The 20025-nt window shown below is 35.5% G+C and overlaps 1 protein-coding gene across 5 annotated transcripts in view; it reads right to left on the reverse strand.

Annotated features, from left to right (window-relative positions):
* TENM3 (teneurin transmembrane protein 3) overlaps positions 1-20025 on the reverse strand; it is a 1282397-nt gene that overhangs the window by 587693 nt on the left and 674679 nt on the right. For all 5 annotated transcript variants that reach the window (XM_021548380.2, XM_021549050.2, XM_021548299.2 and 2 more), the window contains one exon: positions 909-2083. The gene's annotated coding sequence lies outside the window, so the exon portion shown is untranslated. The remainder of the gene's footprint in view (positions 1-908; positions 2084-20025) is intronic.

The following is a 20025-nucleotide window of genomic DNA, read 5'->3' on the forward strand; positions in this document are numbered from 1 at the left end:
GTTTCTACCAAAATGTTTTAAACAATTAATCTTTATCAAAGTAGCCAAATTAGAGAGGAGATAGTATCCACTCTAATTTGGCTATTTGAGGAAGTTAAATTGCAATTAAAAGAAAATTTACATAAAACCTAGATATTTTTCCTCATGCATACAGTATGGAAATTCACAGTAACATCATAAATTATTGGTACATATAAAAAATTTGCAGTGGGTTACTTTGGACAGAGCTATTTCACAAAGAAGATGAAATTAACATTATCATAGAAGATCTGGTAATAGTTTTACACTAATCCTAATAGTATGAAGTCATTCTAGATATGAAGAGCATATAAAATAGACACTTTTCTAATGATTTATATTTTAATTCCTACTTTCCCCCCCCCCCCAGCCTCCATTTACATCTCTGTACTCTTAACTCTAAATTTAAGTTTTACTTTGTCCTTATATTTTTATTAGAAGAAATAAAAAACTCAAGATTCTCAAGTAATTCTGTACCCATACTCCCAGTTTGCCTCCTTCTGTAATCTTGCACAGAAAATACACATTTCAGAACCTTTTTTAGCACTTAAGGAGATGTTACAAAATTATTGTACTGCTTTGATGGGATGGCTCTCTCTCCAGGACCTCCCTTATTTAATCCTTGCTTTGGTTTTCTTTTCAATCCCTTTCTCTATAGCCTTTATTGTACAGCTGAGGGGTAAAACATCTCAAAAGTTAAAAGGAGCCTGGACTCTACAGTATACATGTTTACATTTTTTCCCATAGATCCCTTAATCTAGATACAAAACAGCTAAATCTGTTTCAATTCCAGTTTTAAGCACATGCCAGTAAGCATTTATACTTAATCTTCTTCAGTGTGGACATTCCCAAAGAAAGTCTAATTCCTCTAGCCCTCAAGATTAACCCACCTGATTAAAATGCTGGTTCCTTTTTAGAATCCTAAAAGATTCTGAAATACGTCAAATTTTTCCCCCACACCTTGAATGCTTCCCTTTTCTAGAAACAAGCAAAGATACCAAGTAAATCCAAAATATAAACATTGAAGTGGAACAGTTCTTTCATGAAAATCTGATGCCTATTTATTGAGCTTCATTTTCACTTACATTTGTTATAAGTCACCAGATATTAAAGCTGTAAATAAGGAATAAATAAGCTAAAGTGTTCTAAGTTATCCAGTAAAAAAAAAAAAAAAACCCAAACAAAAAACCCAACAGATAAATCTTTGTGTAGGCATATATTTGGCCTCCTTTTCATTTTTTCCCCTCTCAGCTGCCTGTTGTACTTCCTACATACCATTTGCAATGCAATTGTTCTGCTAAGTATCTCTGATACCTTCCAGCACTCTTTAATTCTTGTCATCTACCATGTTCTTCTCAGTACCTTTTTGTGGGCTTCAGCTCAAATGACAATACTGGACTTTATTCAACGACTTCATCTTAACTGACCCCAGGAAAATATGCAGTTAAATTAATCACAAAGAGAAGTTTATTATTGAAGTACTAAACTGAATCTAGAAAGAAATATTTACTTTAGAAATATTATAAAATCTCTGATACCGACTGTGGGTCAAAATTAAGAAAACATTTTCAGATAAGCTGCTACTCACCCATTGAAATATCTTATTTTAATACCACACAACCTCTGTTCAGAAAGTATATATTGCTATGCAACACTATTTGTGATGCAAAGCATTTCCCATTGACTTTTAAGGTATCCTTGTATTTTGAGTACTGTACCATTATTCAACTGTATATGTATTAACAAAAACTCTATAATTTTCATAGCAAAACAAATCTTACATCTGAAGAGTTGACTCCTATAGTGAAAAAAATTCCATAGTTCTGCAAGATTTCCCCCCTTCTCCACCCTCAGGAGAATATGGATGGTTAAAAAATAACTGTTCTTATGCTCATTTCTTCTCCTACCTTTTTTGACGAGCTGGCTGCAGAAAAGTGTATAAATGGAAAGCTCAATTAGTGCAATTTTTGTATCCTTGGATGTCAATCATGACTGTTGAGAGGTGGGACTTTCAGGATCTCTGTGCATTAATTAAGAGCTCATCTCAGAAGAGTAGTCATTACACCTAAGGACCAAAAATAAGTTTTAATTAGAGTCTAGAAGACAGTGTGCCATCTACTTATAAAATTAGTTCTTTAGTTAAAAATGAACAGCTATGGGACTTGGTTAGTAACAATGCAAAGGGCATAAATCCACTGTGTGTCCTTCAGAAGGCAGAAATATTCTTGTATTTGTAGGCCTGCCTGAAAAACTGGACAAGTTCTGTAATACTGTGTGCACACCACTCAGATTTCAGCCAGGACATACGAATGCCAGTGTGATTATTAGACCCTTGTGAAATTACTGCTGCTAGGCTGATGTTGAGGGAAGGCTGTTACACAGCTGAAGTTGGATTGTATCTCTCTCCTAGCCCGGACCGTCTCTGACTGCACATGTAAGAAACCAAGGCAAAGCCAGCAGAGGGGCAGGGGGTGGGCTCAGTGCACCAGGGTCATTCACCACTGGTACAGCACAGGCAGCTCTGCCTGGCCCGCGACACTCAGGGCTCAAGGGAGCTTACAAACAAGCTGGGCTCACTGCTGTCAGCTGCCCAAGAGATCTCTCCTCCTGGCATCACTTATCTGAGGACAATCAAATGTTCTGCCTAGGATTCTCTAGGGAAATAAAGCGTAAATAATTGATTATATAATTTATAAATTAAAGGTAGGAAAACATTAAGAGCTGATCTGGAAAATAAACATGTCAGCTAATAATTCAGGCATGAACATAGGCAAAACGTACAGAAAAAATAAGTTTACATGCCAGAGAACAAGAAAAAGCCTTTTTTGGCTATGGCCAAAATAAGAAATATAATGCATTAATTAAAAAAAAAAAAATCAAAACAGCACTCAGATTAGTCTAGGAAGAATGAGAAAAGACAAAAAAAAAAACAAGCTCCAGTATAAAAATAAAGGAAAAGCAGTCATGAAAATGGTCATAAAATTTCAGTGTTACAAATATTTTAGTTTCTTGAAGGACGCAATTTAACATATACTTAAAATGATATAAGTAATAATAATTATAAAGGTTACTGCACAGAAAAAGAGCAGAATGGGAAAGCATGTCAAAAAGAGAGTAAGATTTACTATGCATCCACGAATAGTAGAAGTGTTATGACCTTCTTCATTGCTATTATGTTTCATGGTCTTTTACTAAACTATTTGTAAATATATTTAAGAGAGATATTTTTCTGAAACACTTGTTTGAGAAACACATACTATAAATTCTCAATCTAATCAATATACTTGAGGAGTAAAGAAAAACAGCAATGAATTTAACAGCAAAAAAAGCAGTAGCTATTGCTGGTAGGTTGTTTAAATTGTGTTATCCTAATAAGAAAGAGTGGTGAGATTAGCATTATAGTGAGGGAGCAATCAGTCTTTAAAGACGTTAAAAAAAAATGTGGACAATAATTTATTCTAATGTCATTCAGAAAAGCTATGTTAATGCCATTACTAAATATTTTTAATATTTAATGACCAAATGAAATTTTATGATATTTGTAAAGCAATTATTTCTTGTAAATTTTTTCAGCCTAGAATTGTTTTCTAGAGAATAGGCTCAGAAACTCTCCCCAGAATGTATTCACTTGGAATATTACTGTATTTACTACTAGATTTCATTGGGCTGCTTCAGGTTATCAGATATGCTGACAGTACACACCAATGCACTCTTGAGAATGTTAATACTGAAACTTGCCACTTAAATTTCAAGTTTCATTCTGTGAAATAGAGTATATGCTACTGCTATGGATTTATGTGTACTACAAAATCTGGTATTTACTTCTCTGTAGATCTAAGTAACTTTTCACATGATAACACATTTCATGAAAGGCCATGTTTAATATTGACTGGCACCATGGGCAGGTTGTTTTAAATGAAAAGAAACAGGAATTTATCCAGGGCTTGTCACTTGTATTCTCTGAAGTAAAGTCCTGAGTCTTGCTGTCTGGGGTTTCCTACTAGTAACATTTAACACATTTCTTGTCAGCTGCTTCTGTTGATTAAGAGGACAGAAGAGATAATAGATACACTAAACTCCAGAAGAGACAGAAAACTTTTGTTCCTCTGTACAATTATATCAATTTTTATAATGGTTTAATTTGTTGTTATTCAAAAGGGACAATGCCAAGAGCTGAAGCAGAGGACTAGCAAAGTACAGATTGCATGTTAGCAGCATGGTGCCTTCTCAGTCCTTCATGTTTCCAGGTTTGCCTCTTCTGAGCTCACACTCCAATACGCTGTTTTGGAAGCCAGCCATAAAAGAGGCTAACTCAGACAATAAAATCTGGGTGATCTACTGAACTGTGACTGAGATTTGTGACCTGCCTTAAACTGAATCAGATTCAACTACAAGACTTCTTACAAGCAGCTCTCACCAAGAGCCTGGCAGAATGTCAACACAGTTGTACTAAATATTTGACACAAAACTTGCTGAGAACCACATGGTATAATGTATTGTCATGAAAGTAACTTAAAGCTGGAATAATTCACAGGAGAAGAATAACAAAAAGCAGCAATTAGAAAATGTTTGTCACAGTGGAGAATATTATATAGCAGTTAAATTATATGGAACAGAAAATCAAAAAGAGGAATAATAGTAAAATTACTTCAGGCATCCTCCTGGCTAACTTTGAACCCTTCATTGAGGTTTGAAAGTTTGATGCCCTGTCCGAAATTTCCTCTGTGGTTAACAAAGAAATGGAAAGGTACTTCCAGATATCAATCTGGACTTAAAAGACCTTCCATCTTTACAGTAACTTCCTGTAGTGGGAGTGTAGAGCACAGACTTGGACATGTTGGTGAGAACTTGTATTTACTTAATCTGCATGGTACAATTTGATTTTCAGTGGTGTCTAATAAATAAACTGCATTGCAGCATTGAACATTTACCTGCACATTTAGATGCTACCGGAGATATGGGCAGGGATTTCACAGTTTCTACAACACTAGCCAAATGCTGATGGGCAGTACTGTGCAGAGGTCCTCTTTCCTATTGATCAGTGCCTTTCCTGCTCCCTACCACAAAATTATGAACACTAAAAAGTATACTAATATTTTCCTATTTATTCTGAATTGTAGTTATTGTGTCTCATATAGTTAATACTCCAGTCTTTGGGAAAAAAAAAAAATTAATCCTGCTTTAACAGTTTTATTTTTCTTTCCTCAAAAAGAGACCAGAACAATGAAAATATTTTGATTAATTTATCACCATAGATGTGTTCTTTCCTCCAGTTAAACTAACATTTTAAGAAAATTTCTGAGACTCCTACAAAAAATAAACCTCAATGTGTGATCAGAGCCAAGAAGCCTACAGCACACATACTTAGCTTTCAATCTAGAAACAGACTATAGGGTTGGAACTGGAGTACCACAATTTATTCTTTGCTAACTGATGAAACATTTAACTGATTAGTCTTGAAAAATAATAAGAATCTGAAATTCAAGCTGAATATCAATGTGCTCACACAAGGGGTGGAGATAAGCCAATAAACATAATATATAGCTTTTAACCCCATGGAACATTTCTTATCTTCAGTAGTTTCTGCTGAAACTGTATTGTCAACATAAAAATATTTATACAAGAACTATACAGAAGTGTGTAATAAGTCACTGGAAAATATAAAAGTATAAAGCAAAATGAATTAAAATTTAACTGAAAAGAAGTAGCAAAATTTATTAGAAGTAGAAAAAAAAGCAGAGAGCAATTTCTCCATGGCCAGCACTGTCTACATCCAGGCCTCTTGCTGAAATCCATCAATTTATCATGTAGCATTGGAGTCACTTTGAAAACTATTCCATTGTAGTCAGCAACACCCAAATTGCAAATGGAAGTTATAAATCAGACAGCAGTACCACAATGTTTTCTACTGTCAAGACAAAAACCACTGCTGACTAATGAATAAGAGAAGAGTTTGTTTTAAAACAAGATACACCTGTATGTGATAACTTGGGTTTCAGCATTTTGCTGCCTCATTTTAGTACACAATAACTTTATTTGTAGCTTTTTCTTATCTTTTCCTTATCTCAATTTCTGTGTTAACTCGCAGGACCACAGCAGAAAACAGAAAATTTATATCAAAATTTTTCTTTTCTTCATTATTGATTGGAAAATTTTTGATTTTTTAAAATGATAGTCTTACATTTTTAAAAACTGAAGAAGTTGTGAACATTATGATCTTCATTTTAATACAAAAATGCTTATTAACTTTGGGAAACATGAGAGGCAACATTTTAAAAATATTTTGTGTTTTTTAACTAGGTTGGCTGATATCATTACAGCTTTTTGGATAAAACCTTTCAAGAAAAAAATCACCACAGATAAAATATAATATAGAAATTCCAAGAGTTAATAAGACAAGCATAGAAAAACTACTAATTGTAAAATTCCTGGCTGTCTGATTTCAGCTTGATTAATGGGTTTCTTTCATTTGTTGGAATTTTATGATCAAAAAAGGTACTAAAAAAAAAAATCTCACAGAAAGGAAGGGATTAAGGCAGCACTGGAAAAATGATGCAGGAGTGATACTGAGAATGAAACACGGTTGTGCAGAAACAATTGAGGTTAAAAATTAAGTACCTGAGCTTGCCTAAATTTGAGAGAATGTCATTCTTGTACTAAGGGTGTGCTGCCATGCTCATAGAAGGGTTTAGGTGGGAAGAGGTGTGAAAGACCACCTAGCTCCAACCATGGGCAGGGACGCCTTGTTGGCAGCTCTTCCATTTAGAGATGGAAGTTATGATTTTGAAGGTATTTCCAGAAACCTCCTAGATTGCTAATGCTCTTTTATGCTGTCCCTTTAACTGGGGTAGTTCAAGTGCCACATGAGAATAGGACTGCTCCTATCTGTCTGTAAAGGGCCTCGTACACGTGGTCAGGTGGCCTGTAGCAGACCCCCACTATAATGTTACCAGTCCCTGCCCTCACTTTATCCTGGGCTGGAAGCTTTTGGCTGACTCCTCATCCACCCCCAGGCAGAACTCCATGCACTCTGGCTGGTCATTGACAGAGAGGGCAACACCACCACCTCCTGGCCTCCTGTATCTGTTCTCCCTAAAGAGCCTATATCCTTCCATTCCAGCATTCAAGTCACAGAAGCCACCCCACCATATTTCTCTGATGTCAGTAAGATCATATCCTTACAGGCATGCATGTGTAAATCCTCCTCTATTACTCATGCTACTTGGTCTTCCATAGAGGCATCTAAATTTTGTCCCCAGTGAAGCTGACTTACTGGCTGAAGTGGCTGGAATTCTTTTGTGCTGCTCCTCACGTGCTCTCCTGCTGGCCTGTGATACCTCTACAGGCTTCTGAGCATCAGTTGCTGGCACTAGCATCAAACTGGCAGGAGTGGAATGGATTAAAATTCCCCTTCCCTGGAAAGTTTTAGTTAAAGTCTTCATCATCTTGTCAAATGTATGAATGAAGATGCTGTTGTCCTCCTCTGACAGATGAGCTCCATTAGCCCCCAGCAGACCAGTTTTCTCAAAGTGAGTCCCACAGAGTAACAGATAAACCCTTAGCTGTGTCACCATTTGTCAATTCACTGGACTCAGCCATCCCTTTCAAACTCTTTCCTCTGACTAGCAGGACTGGTGAAAATCCTACCTGTGTTCCGGAGTCCCTTACTGCTGCTTCCCAGGCTCTCATCCTTCTTGATATGCCTCAGCCTGCTCTGGCTGCATCACTGTGCCCACATGGAACAATGGCAGTGGATAGTAGCCAGGAGTCAGCACATGGCTTTGTAGTCACAGGTGCCACCCCTGACATGAGCTGCAGGCGAGCAGCACACCTCCCTGGAGGGCACTTCAGGTTGCCAAATGCGTGCCTCCATAGCTCTCAGAAGAGTCCCCTGCTCTTTACAACCTCTGGCCTCCTAGCTGCACTGGTTACTGCACAGGGAGCACGTTGGACTGCATTATTCAGCCCAGAAGCTCTCCCGAGGTGACGGGTCTTTCCTCTTCAGTGTGCAGAGCAGTGAACGGGTTCTGTAAGGGCACCTCAGGCTTCAAGGAAGTCTCTTTCTCCTGCTGGTCCTTGCCATTGCAAGCTTCCGTTCTTATGTATTACTGCCCCCCCCCCTCCTACAGTGTGTGTGCTGTTGGGGGAAGTTTTCAGCTGTTTGGCTGCAGGCTTTGGGTTCCCTGCAGACTATACTTGGAAACAGCTATTTAACTCCTTCTCAGCCTCCCTGATGTTACACAGCCTTATCACCACCTCCTGCAGCTCAGCCACCTGCATGTTCCACTGACCTGGGCAAGTGAGCCTATTGTGATCAACCTTTCCCGTACTTGTGATGTGTTTCTGATGGCAATGGATAACACATGTCTTTTTAGGGAGATACTCTTTGTAACTCTGATCTTTGTTACAGAACCTTACAGACATGTGTCACTGAGACAAAATAAAAATTTACAGTTGGGCTCACCATGTTCACCCTACCAGAAAAGAGAGCAGCGTCCTAGTATCAAGACTAAGAACAGTAAAGTAAAAGGAAAAATGGCAGCACAGTCTATCTATCTGAAGAAAACACTTATAAAGGATGAATTGATTGAAATGAAACTGGAGCAAGAATCTGAGAGCATGGCTTCAGTCTGAAGTTAGGTCAGCTGCCATATTCAATCCTGCCAAAGTGTTGGTAAGGTTTGTTGCTTGAAATAGAAGCCTGCAAGACAGACCGGGGAAGAGACCACAGGTGCAGCTTGCCCCTGTACTGTCATAACAATAAATAAGGTTATCTGTCATGATCAAACCATCTGGAGAAGTCCTTTATACTCTCCTGAAGAGATGTTACACATTTATTTAAGGTTACAAAGAGTGCCTGAAATAGCACTGATTTGTAAGTATAAGTCTGTGTCCTATAATTAAAGGCAGCATCACTGTAAATGTGCAGGCAAAATTCTAGGAAGAATTTTAAAGGCATTTTGGTAATAATAATTTATAAGTGATGATACATAAGTTTAAAAAATAAAAACAGATGACTGTTCAAAATGCTGTGTACTGCAGCAGTCTAGGAATGAAAGCAATTATCCAGACTTCAGTATATGGTTATTTGTTCCTTTCTAGAAAAGTTATTTAAAACAGAGGCTGATTTCATCATCATATATCAACAAGTTGGATTATAATAAAAATTACCTACCCTGCAAATAGCAAATTCACAAAACCCAAAAAACAAATTAGCTTGTCCTTGCTAGTAAGGTATACACTCAAGCTTTGTAATTCAGGGTATATATGGAAATCCATCAGATTATGGGATTATCTACAAGACAAAATTAATTACAGCTAAAAGAAAAGGATTGAGCTATAGCCTTGACCTATCCTCCTCTTTCTGCTATAGAACACAAAAGCTATGGTAAAGGACATATTTTTTCAGAAATATGAATGATCATTACGCTTATTTTTCTACTGCTATCTCTTTAATGTAGTGCATGCTTGGCACACTCCCTAAACATCATAATAGGAAAATAAATGATAGGTATAATTTCTTTCCTGAGAAGCAGACAGATAGATTGAGAAATATTATGTACCATGCTGATAGCCTACAGTGTAGGCAGGTGAAACTGAAATTAATTCCAGTTCTTTGCTTTCTCCCTTATGACCTCTCTTCAGACAGACTCAAAATCCCCTCAAATTCATGTATATAGAATATGAGGGACCACAACACATTTGGTACTCTGAGAAAAATCTGCCTGTTATCTGTTCTCCACAAAAAAAGCAAAAAAGCTCCTGTATCAGCATTTCTGTCTACAATCATAAGGTTGCTGAAGCCTCAACTATAAACTTAAAAAAGAGTAGCTCTTTCTCTTTTTCTATAACTATCTGTTCTTTTCCCAATAAACTTGGCACATTTCTCTGCAACACCATCTTTTTGTGGGCTACAACATATGGGGTTTAATAGCATAGCATCAGACTGCAATTTTTAGCCTAGCTGCTCCTGTTCTACTTCACAAAATAAAAGTGACTGCTGCCTACCTCCAATGACCCTCACAGACAAGAAGACCACCTTGTCAGAGATCATTTTCTAACAGACAAGCAAACCTTCAAAACAAATATGATGTCATCAAACATAAACACATCTCACCTCCTTAAATTTAAGCATGAAGTTGAACACAGCTTTACTTGCCAAAGATATTCAACCTGAAAGGTTCCCTGGCTTTGCAATCAGAAAGATCAAGCAGGGCTACCACAGCTTTTCTATGTTATTATTTAGCACCTCTGAATCAAGTCACCAGCTGGTGGAGCTTTGCCTAAACAACAGTAATCTAGAGAAGAGTAGCAAATCAGCACTTTCCCTCTTGGGCTGGCTGGCTGATACTTTAAAGGGAGGAAAGTAAAGACCTCGTTAAAGTTGCTTTTCTTCACCAAGAAATGCAAGTCAGGATAGGGTAATACCCTTAGAGTGTTTACAGATAGCAAAAAGAAAAAAACCAAAAACAACCTACCAATTTACTGCAATGTAATTATCTCTCTCTGGATCACTGACATGTTGGGGAAGATGTGAGCTTTTTTTTTTGATGCTCACCAGCTGATTTAATGTAATGAAAAATGAACTGGCACTTAGGAGATTTTTTCCTAAGTTGCAAACTGCAATTCAGGGTTTCAGGTTTCTTTGAATCTATGGGAGCATATAACCACCTTCTTTTCTGAGCCACATCTATCTCTCGTGCATCTTCTTTCTGGAATCTGTGAAGACTTTACCCTTTTTCTCAATTTTTTTTAAATCCATTTTCATCTGAGTATTGAAACTGAGGAAAAAAAAATATTAATTTTCATAGTGTGTAAAGTTGTACATGCCACTTTTACTGACTACCTTTATAATTAGTCTAGGCAATGATGATTAAATCCCCTTTGATTTTTGAAAAATACCTTAATTGAAGTTATTTACTAGAATTAAGTTTAGGTTGAGTTTTTTTCTCCCCTCATGTGCTTGAACTGAGCACTGAAGGAACTTGAAGACATTGGCATGCAGCCTTCCAGCAGTACTGTACTCTCCTCTGGCAGCAGGAATATCCTTTAGCAAAAGACAACATAATCCTTTAGGGGGAAAGCTGAAATATTTGAGTAAAGTTGTTGCTACTATCCTCTATTCATACACATTAATGCCACAAAATTTGGGAGTAGTATTTAATTGTCAAACTAGTAGCAAATTTTATGCTTAAAAAATTTGTATTCAAATGACTTTTAATCATAATTATGCTTTGTTTACTGCATATTGTTGATAAATGTGATCACAGCCCAAAGTCAAACTGGTACTATGTTAACTTTATGTCTTTGTAGCATCAGTGCTCAGTGCGAAAGAGTTTTCTGAAGGCTTGGAAAACTAGAAAAAATTGTCATCAACCTAACTTTGGAAAAGTGTTCAAGTTGAACCTGGCAGTTGTTTTTATAGTAGTAACCCAGTTCTTGACAGTCAAATACCACACTTCTGGTTCAGAGGCTACCCCAGCTTTGAGTCATGATTAAGGACCACATCACTACAATTTCTGTTGCAAAGCAATCATGTGGATGGAAGATATTCACTAGAATGTCAGTGTTTCTTTCTTGTATGCTGTTTCTGTAGAGACCTCTGTGTCTAGACAATGCAGTAAAACATCTAATTTACTCTTCAGATTTAAAGTAAAGGAATCTGAACAATGATGGTGAAACTGTCCTTTTAGCCAAGTAATGATGTGCAAAAGTATCTTCTCATCGTTAGAGAGAAATTTGTAAACTGTCTTATAAGAAAGTTTAAATAAAAATAGACTCATAGGGTCTTCAGTCTTCAGTCTGACAAAAAGAGTGTCCTTGTGTAAAACAAGAGTTATACAACATTCAGCTTTCTATTTGCATCAGTTAAAGGTATAAAGCAGTAGTAAAATAATGAAACTGTATCTCCAGTTGCCTATGCCCTGTAGCAAGAGTGCTAATGTTTTTCTGTGTGCATGACACTGCTTCTGCTTACTGTATGTAACTAAGGAAAGTGTTAACCATATTAAACTTTCTGTTGATAATTCTAACAGGCTGGTTTGATTTCTACTTTAAAATATCTATGCACATATTTGTTATTACACTTCACTTATTCAGTCATTATCTAAGTCAACAGAGAGATCTTCAGGAAGACAGCTTGTATTTATCACACTTCATGTACTTAAATTGTATGTCACCCTGTTAAGTAAAGTCCAAGGAAATTCTTGATTGATTCTGAAGTTAACCATATGGTTATCTAGCAAGTCAGCAGAAATGAAATTAATTACAAAATCAATTTTATGTAATTGTTATTAACAAATATTGGTTTAATGCTTATTTACTGTAGTCTTTGGTTGGGTTAAAATGGCAGTAGGAATTTGGTGGTCACTGTAATATAACCAAAGCTCACTAGTGTGTGAAAAAGGGCACAGATCTCAAAACAGTTCAGAGAGCTTGTTTTCTGAGAGCTAGAATGAAATAAAACATGATTATGACATTATGTAATCATGTATCTTTTAATGAATCTCTTAGAAGTGAAATCAAGCTTTTTCTTACATGCTGCCCCTTTCCACCAGAATAAGGATAAGGGTAGGGAAAAAAAAAAAACCCTAGTATTTTTCATGACACCACCTAACCACTCTCAGTGTCTTTTTTCTTTTGTAGGAACAGGCAAACCAAATTAAAAAATAATTGCAAGAAGTATTACTACAGTTGTAAAAGCAAACTCTGAGAAATTAGATTTTTCTTTCTTGGGTATCTGCATTTTGATATACTCCATATTTGCATGATCCTCTACTGTTTTTCCTCAAACTCTTCTGCATCACTGAGCAAGGATGTGCTCTGGGCATTAATAGGGATCACTTCATGAAGGGTGCTGTTAGTCATTAGACCCCTCTCAGATTTCTGACAGAGGCTGCAAAATGTGAAATAAAGCAAGCAGCTGCTTTCAGAAGGACCTGTCCATTCATTAAACTTCTGCTATGTAGAAGTGGATTCTAGATCCTATCATAGACTTCCTACAGGGTACTGTATATCCCCTAAAATGTATTCCCAAAGTTGATACCAAGTGGTGTGTTCCCTGTTTCTAGGTCTGTGGAGCTGGCTTGAAATTTTGTTGTCCATTTAAACAATGATGAAGATTCACAACTTCAGACATTTCCATGGTTGTAATATTAAGCTGTGTCATGAACACAGACCTATATGATTCTGATTCTCTGCACAAATAGGGCTCATCACCTTAAACTGTGTACTCAGATAATTGGATTATTTTACTTTAGTCCCTGTGACTACTTGACACCGAATTTTAGGTATAGCCTTAAAATAGCATAGCTTTAACTTCAAGCTAGGCACTGAAAATTCTCAAATATTTCTATTTGTGAGGGAGCTAAAAGGGAAGCATTAACTTTTCACTAACTTATGTGTGAATAGACAGACTCAAGAATGACCTGAAGATCAAGATGGCATGTAGATGCTGCCAGCAAAAGAGAACAAGAGCATGATGCAGCGAAGTGTCAAACTCTTATGAGGCCAGTTTCCTGTGCAATGCCATCAGAATCATAGTAGATGTGACAAGACCACATTCATAAAACCATAGTGGACTTGGGAACTTTTAAGCACTGCACTTTCTGGAATAAGTGTGAATAATCTATGTTAGGATTCCTTGCAAATCATAATTTTTCTTCTGAGTCTTTGATCCAGCCCCATCCATCTGCTCTGGCTCCTGTGACAATTATATATAATAATCTCCTGCCGCACAGGTGGGGTTGGAAATTAAATTGATAGCCGTGTTGTGGAACTCCTACAGTAGTGATGAGTATCATGCAAAAGCTCAGAGGTAACAATTATACAGTCCAAAATGCCTTGGACCACTCTTTGTGCCAGGGTAATTGAAAAAGCTGTTTGGTCATCCCAGCCTGCTCCTGTGGTCTGAACTAGGGATGATTTGGAAAAAAATAAAGAATCATGTAGCTGAAGATTGTAGCATTTGATATATAAAAATCACCTCTTTGAAATTTACATGGGCAGATTTCATTCTGCCATTTGTAATTCCCAAATCACTTGATTTTGGAACTTTGAAGTTTTGTTGTTTTAACTGTTTTCACTCTGTTGACAATTCTGTAGATAGTTCTACATGTTCCAGCTCCCATTAAACCTATTGAACAAGCAAGAAGAAGGTAGAAATCCCCTACCCTTCCTATGTTATGAGAAGCTGCACAAGAAGAAAAAACAAACAAACAAAAAACAAAAACCAAACAAAAAACTACAAACAAACAAACAAACAAAAAAACCCCAAAAATTCCAAAACCTGCCCTACTCAAAAAAAAATAAAAAATTGACATATTCTTTTTAATATCTTTGAGAACTGGCAGTGGTGCTTTATTAGTCAAACACCTACAGGTTTTTAATCACTAGTCAGTGTAGTTCAAACTCATTATATGTCAGGTCCCACTTGAGCTGATACACTTATTAAGTCATTTAGCATCTGGTTGGCATCACTGAGAAAAACTGGATATCATACAGATTTGAGAGTTGAGAATCAAAATTCTAAAATACTATTTTTAAAACTGAAATAACACTTCAGGGCTTTAGAATCAATTTGTTAAATTGGCTAAAAATTAATAAGAAATGAGAGTTCCATCAGCTTTCTCTTCTTGCTCTGCATACCATGAGAATATCAAAGCACAATGAGTATAATATTGCTCTTATGAAGAGTTCAAAACACATTGGGCAGTGCTGCTTTTATTCAAAGCTCACCCTGCAGAGGTGTTTTCATATTGCATGTTCTGTCTGTATTGGCTGTCATGAAAACAGGAGGTCACTTACTGATACCTCATTAAGGATTCTGACTCAAAAAATATTTAATCTGCAAATAAATGTATTTAATTTATCAAAGATAGGATTTATTTACCAATACACCTTTTTGGAAGCCATTATAAATTCTTTTCTTCAAACATGTTCAGTTACTTTTGTAAGAATGACTACTTTAGTATTGTCCACCTTATTGCTATGTGATATCCACTGCAGGAGAATCTCTTGTACAGTGGCAGCTAAGGTGATATTCTTCTTGCCTTTTGTAACTATTTGACTTTTTTTAGGTAGTGTTGAGAAAGATTACAAGGATATTCAGTGCAGAATGTTACAAGATGGAAAGGTACAGAATCAAAGACTTGCCTGCAGGCATCAATGCCCCTTGTTTCAGCAGTTCTTTCTACTTCCACAATTAAGATACTTGTTTGAGCCTGATAAGATTTCAGTATACATCACGGTATTTCTATTTTATATTTATACCCTGTGACAAGGTATATTCATATGGAATGCACAGGGCTAATTGGTTCATGTCCTAATATGAAAAAGTTTGTTGATGTCTCTTGTGATAAAACTGTTGTGCATTAGAATTTCCCCTTATATAAGGGAAATACATGTTTAGTTAAAGCAATGAGAGAGGATGTTGCTAGCATCTTATGGTATAGAAAGCATATTATTTTTTTAAGTGCCATCTAAAAAAAATCATTTTAAGGTGGAAAGGGTTGAGAGCGATAACACTGAACATGAACAGATTCACATTAAGGTTTGACTTTCTCACTGTCACGAAGCACTAAATCTGTCTAAAATAAAACAAGACTTTGTTCTACACATAGTAGTTTTCAGTAATCTGAAAATACATGTTCTATTAGCATGTTCAATAAAAGAATATAACTGACATTAAGTTTCTGTTAAAAGAATCCTGTCAAGGTAAAGAAGAAAGGAAACTAAAGAAGCTGTACATCACTGGTATGTGGTATAATTAGCTGTGGCAGGTCTTTAATTGTCATAGACAAGATGACAGAAATAACTTATATCAGTTTTGTGGACTATTTATGTAACAAAGTCATTATGACCCCTGAGCTTGTTTTAAAAATTAAATTTCACTAATGAATTTTCAATTTTTAGGCAGAAAGTATATCCTAAAGCAATTTTGAACAAAGTCTGTGATGCGTAAGTGAACTAAAGCTACCTAAAATAAAGTTGAGAAATCCTTTTAGGAGAGGAAACATCACAGTAGTATAGAATAAGTCATGATAGTACCTGTTGTTTTTGCTTCTCTGTGTGCAGGAGTTGTGATGGAAAAAGGGGGATTTGTGCTGGAAATTAAAAAATAAGTGGTTCTAAAAGTAACTGGAAGTGAAGAAATGGTAAAGCAATTTACTGTTATTACAATTTGATAGTTGCCTAAAATGGTTATGTTTCCAGGTAATTAATTTATGCAGATGAGCATGGAATCTTTAAAATATGCAGTAAAAGTAATGTGTGAACATTAGAAGATGTGTTGGAAAGATTCCTGAAATTGGCTGTAAGGATTTTAAATTCTGTTTAAGTAGCTCATATGTAAAACATGCAACATGTATGTTTCTATTAAGAGACAGCCAGGATGCACTGAAGAGACAAGGATAACATGAAAAAGATGAGCATATTTCTTTGAACCTCAGAGTCTGGGATGCAGAAAAGAAAGGAGTGTTGGCAGGCAGAATGGGATTATGCCAGGGGAAGGGAGGATCCAAATGCCACTATCTTTTTTGGGCCACACACAGCTTCAATGGGAAACAAACTCTTGAATAACAGATTCTACTATGTAAGAAAACAGACATATGAACAAAAGTGAACTAAAAGAACTGTGAAAAACTATGGAGGAACCAGAAACCAAGAAGTTGTAACTCCTGCAGATTTCAGAGATAGGATCTTTTATTGAGATAAAATCATCATTACCTAAGGGGAGAATCTGAAAGCAATGCCACACACAGGGTGAATGTTCCAGAGTCTTTTGATCTTTTAGACACTTTTACAAAGAAAACTTTGATAGGCTCTTGATGTCCTAGCCAAAGATGTTACCACAAACTCTGAAATAATGAAAACAATTTTATAATCTATAGTTCACAGAGATAAAAGCCATACAGTTTTTTACAATAATATATTTGCACATATACTTACTTCTCAGATTATTCTTTTGATTCTTAGATGTGATCCAGCAAGATAACCAACAAAATAATTATAAGAATGCTGGTGCCTGCATAAATTCCTATTTACTTAGAAGTCAGCAGGCAACCTCCAAATTCAAATTTACGCATCCCTGAACACCTGATGTGTGTTGAGGGATCAGAATCAAATTAAAGCTCTAAGTCACAGTATCAGAAATGGCTATACAAGCTAAGGCTGTTTATCCACCAAAGTTAGGAAAGATAGATGTTAATAATCCAAAACTGAAAGAAACACTGAAAAAAATTGTTTATGAGGGAAAAGAAAAATTACATCATGTTATATTATTTGCTGATGGAAACCTGCTTATTCTATAATTATGGTGTTTATACAGTGTATTTTTACTTCTACGGTTGTCTTTTGTATAGGCTCTAAATGAATAAAACAGTCTATGCCAGTACTGTACAGTAAAAGCTCTTTATATTATTATAGCCCTCAGAGAAATCTGATAGAAAAAGTGGTTATGCACTTTCTGTTTTATTTACAATATAATTAAAGTAATTATTGTAGTTGTTACAGTAGTACACCTTTTATAATTTCATAGCTGAAGCAAGATCTGGGATAAATGATAGCTATCTAGTGCACTTAGTGGAGACATTATTTACTTTTACAAGCTATTGATTACCTTATAATTCACAAAAGAAGCAAAACCACAAACTCGCTTGCAAAGGACATCAATAAAGAGTCTAAATAAGTATTAGAGCCAGGTACAGGTTCAGTGGATATTTCTTTCATATAAATACTATTGGTACATGTTTACAAATGCATGTGCAAACCACTTAATTTTTAAAATACCATTTTTATGCCAATTTATATCTGTTTTTCATTTTTGAATAGACTAGATAGCTTCTCCCTCAATGCACTTCTTTGTATGTGTTTTTATTCACAGAAAGTAATTTCATATGTACTTGCATCAGAAAAATAACTTTTAACATTTTTGCTTCATTTTTTCTAAAATGACTTTATCTCTGCAGGTCACACAAACCTGACTGTTTTCCAGTTGAGTCAACATGTTCTTAGCATGAAACAAAGCCAAATATGACTGCAGTGAAATGACTCATATTTTTAGAGACAAACCAAGACATGAAGGTTTTCACTGTCTGCCGATAACTTACAGAGCACTTGCCATTGACAGTTCATGATTGTAAGAGTTATCACACCAGAATAAAGAAAGAGCTGCAGTATTTCCCTAGTCCTGGGATCTGATGCAACAAAATCATTGATCTACCACTGGTAGGCCATTATACTCTAATAAGCTTAACATTCCACCTGGTAAATAAAAAAAATTGAGATGTTTCATAGAGGATCTTTTTTTACTATTCAACTGAATTTTCCTGAACATGAAAATTCCATATATTCTTTGGTTGCATAGAGGGGGAAAAAAATAGATAAAAAAAGAATCATGAATATTTTTTTCACTTTCCCTATAGAAATTATTTCATCATATACTAAAATATAATGCTTCTCCAAATACTAAAACATAATGCTTCTCCAAATACTTATTAAAAGCTTTGATTATAGCATCTAGTGAGAATATAAATAGATTATTCCCCATACGGTTCCCCTTTAAAAAAAAAGTAGCTATTAAAATTTAATAGACAAAATGTTTATGCACTTTTTAGGAAGTCTAGATGATGAAATAGCTACTTTTATTTTGAACAGGTGATATTGAACGATTAAAAAAGGCATTTCTGCTTCTGAATTTCTGAATCAAAAACATAAGAACATATTAACCTTGAAATATCTTTTTCCATCTACCATTTACATCAACACTGTGGTCATAATTTCCTTCTGTGGACCATATCCATAAAATTTCCTATTTGGAGTAACGCAAACTGATTTTCTACACAAAATGTGTTCAAGACCAGAAGTCTTGAGAGAAATTTCATAGTCTTCTCCAGTTGTTTGAACTTAACCGTAAAGGGTTGTAGTTCAAGGATTTATTTTGCAGGTCCTTGACAATTCACAGCAATTTTTTTTTTTTTTAAGAGTGTCAAGGAGTCTTATGTGTCTAAAAATGAGTGTTAGATTGATCCAGTTATTTATAAATATTAATTTTTATATAATTATAAATAATTTTATGATTTTCTCTGCATTTAATAATAAGCAGAAGTATAGTAAACAAGATTATGTTTGTGTATTTAAACCTATCTTTCTTTTTCACGGCCATTAGTCTAGAAATGGTTGCAGCAGTGCAATCAATAAATTCAAAGCTAGGATTTCAGTTGTGCATTACAGAAGTTTCTAAATGGGATCTCTGACACTTGTATAATACTAAGTACATCCAGCTACTTTGTTTTAGCTTGAGAAAATGCCAAACTGTCTCTGTTTAAATTTTTCTTTCTCTTTTGCTATGTTTTTCTGAGAAAGATTTAAAGGGACAACATAAATACAGCAAAATACAGTACAAACATAGTTCCTGCCGAAACACATGGTTCTCCAAATATGAGCAATTTTAGAAAACTATTTAATAAATTCTGAAGAAACAAATAAAATTTTCAATTTTCCAAATCTAATTTAAATATCCACCTGGCTGCAGTATCATTGCCATTCTGAAAATACAAATTTGTTTCATGCATCCCAATCCTCTTATTAAGCACTTATTATGCATTTTCTGGCTGAGCACATATTTGACACTTGGCACCTTTCAGGTCTTCTTATATAAATTATGTTCACATGTCTATCTTACACCTTCTAAAAATCCTAGCACTATTTATGTTTTAAAAATATTCTTTGCAACTCCTCTCAGATATAAATTACTTCTGTGGTCAGGAAGCAATCCAGATAAAATTTTCCCTAAAGCATCAGTGGAGTGCATAGGCTTGGCAATGTTCTCACACACTAGCCTTTTCTGCATTCTGACCTAAAATTTCATCTGTACCATTAGAAGCTTTAAAAGTTAGTCTCCAAATTTAACCTATTATATGCCTTCAAATTTCATCCTGTAAAAGGGTTGTCAATATGCAAGATTACTTACTAAAAAGTAGCATTCTCTGCTTGTTCAAGAAGGGGAAG

The sequence above is a fragment of the Lonchura striata genome, chromosome 4 (genome assembly GCF_046129695.1).
Source record: "Lonchura striata isolate bLonStr1 chromosome 4, bLonStr1.mat, whole genome shotgun sequence".
NCBI classification, from domain to species: Eukaryota; Metazoa; Chordata; class Aves; order Passeriformes; family Estrildidae; genus Lonchura; species Lonchura striata.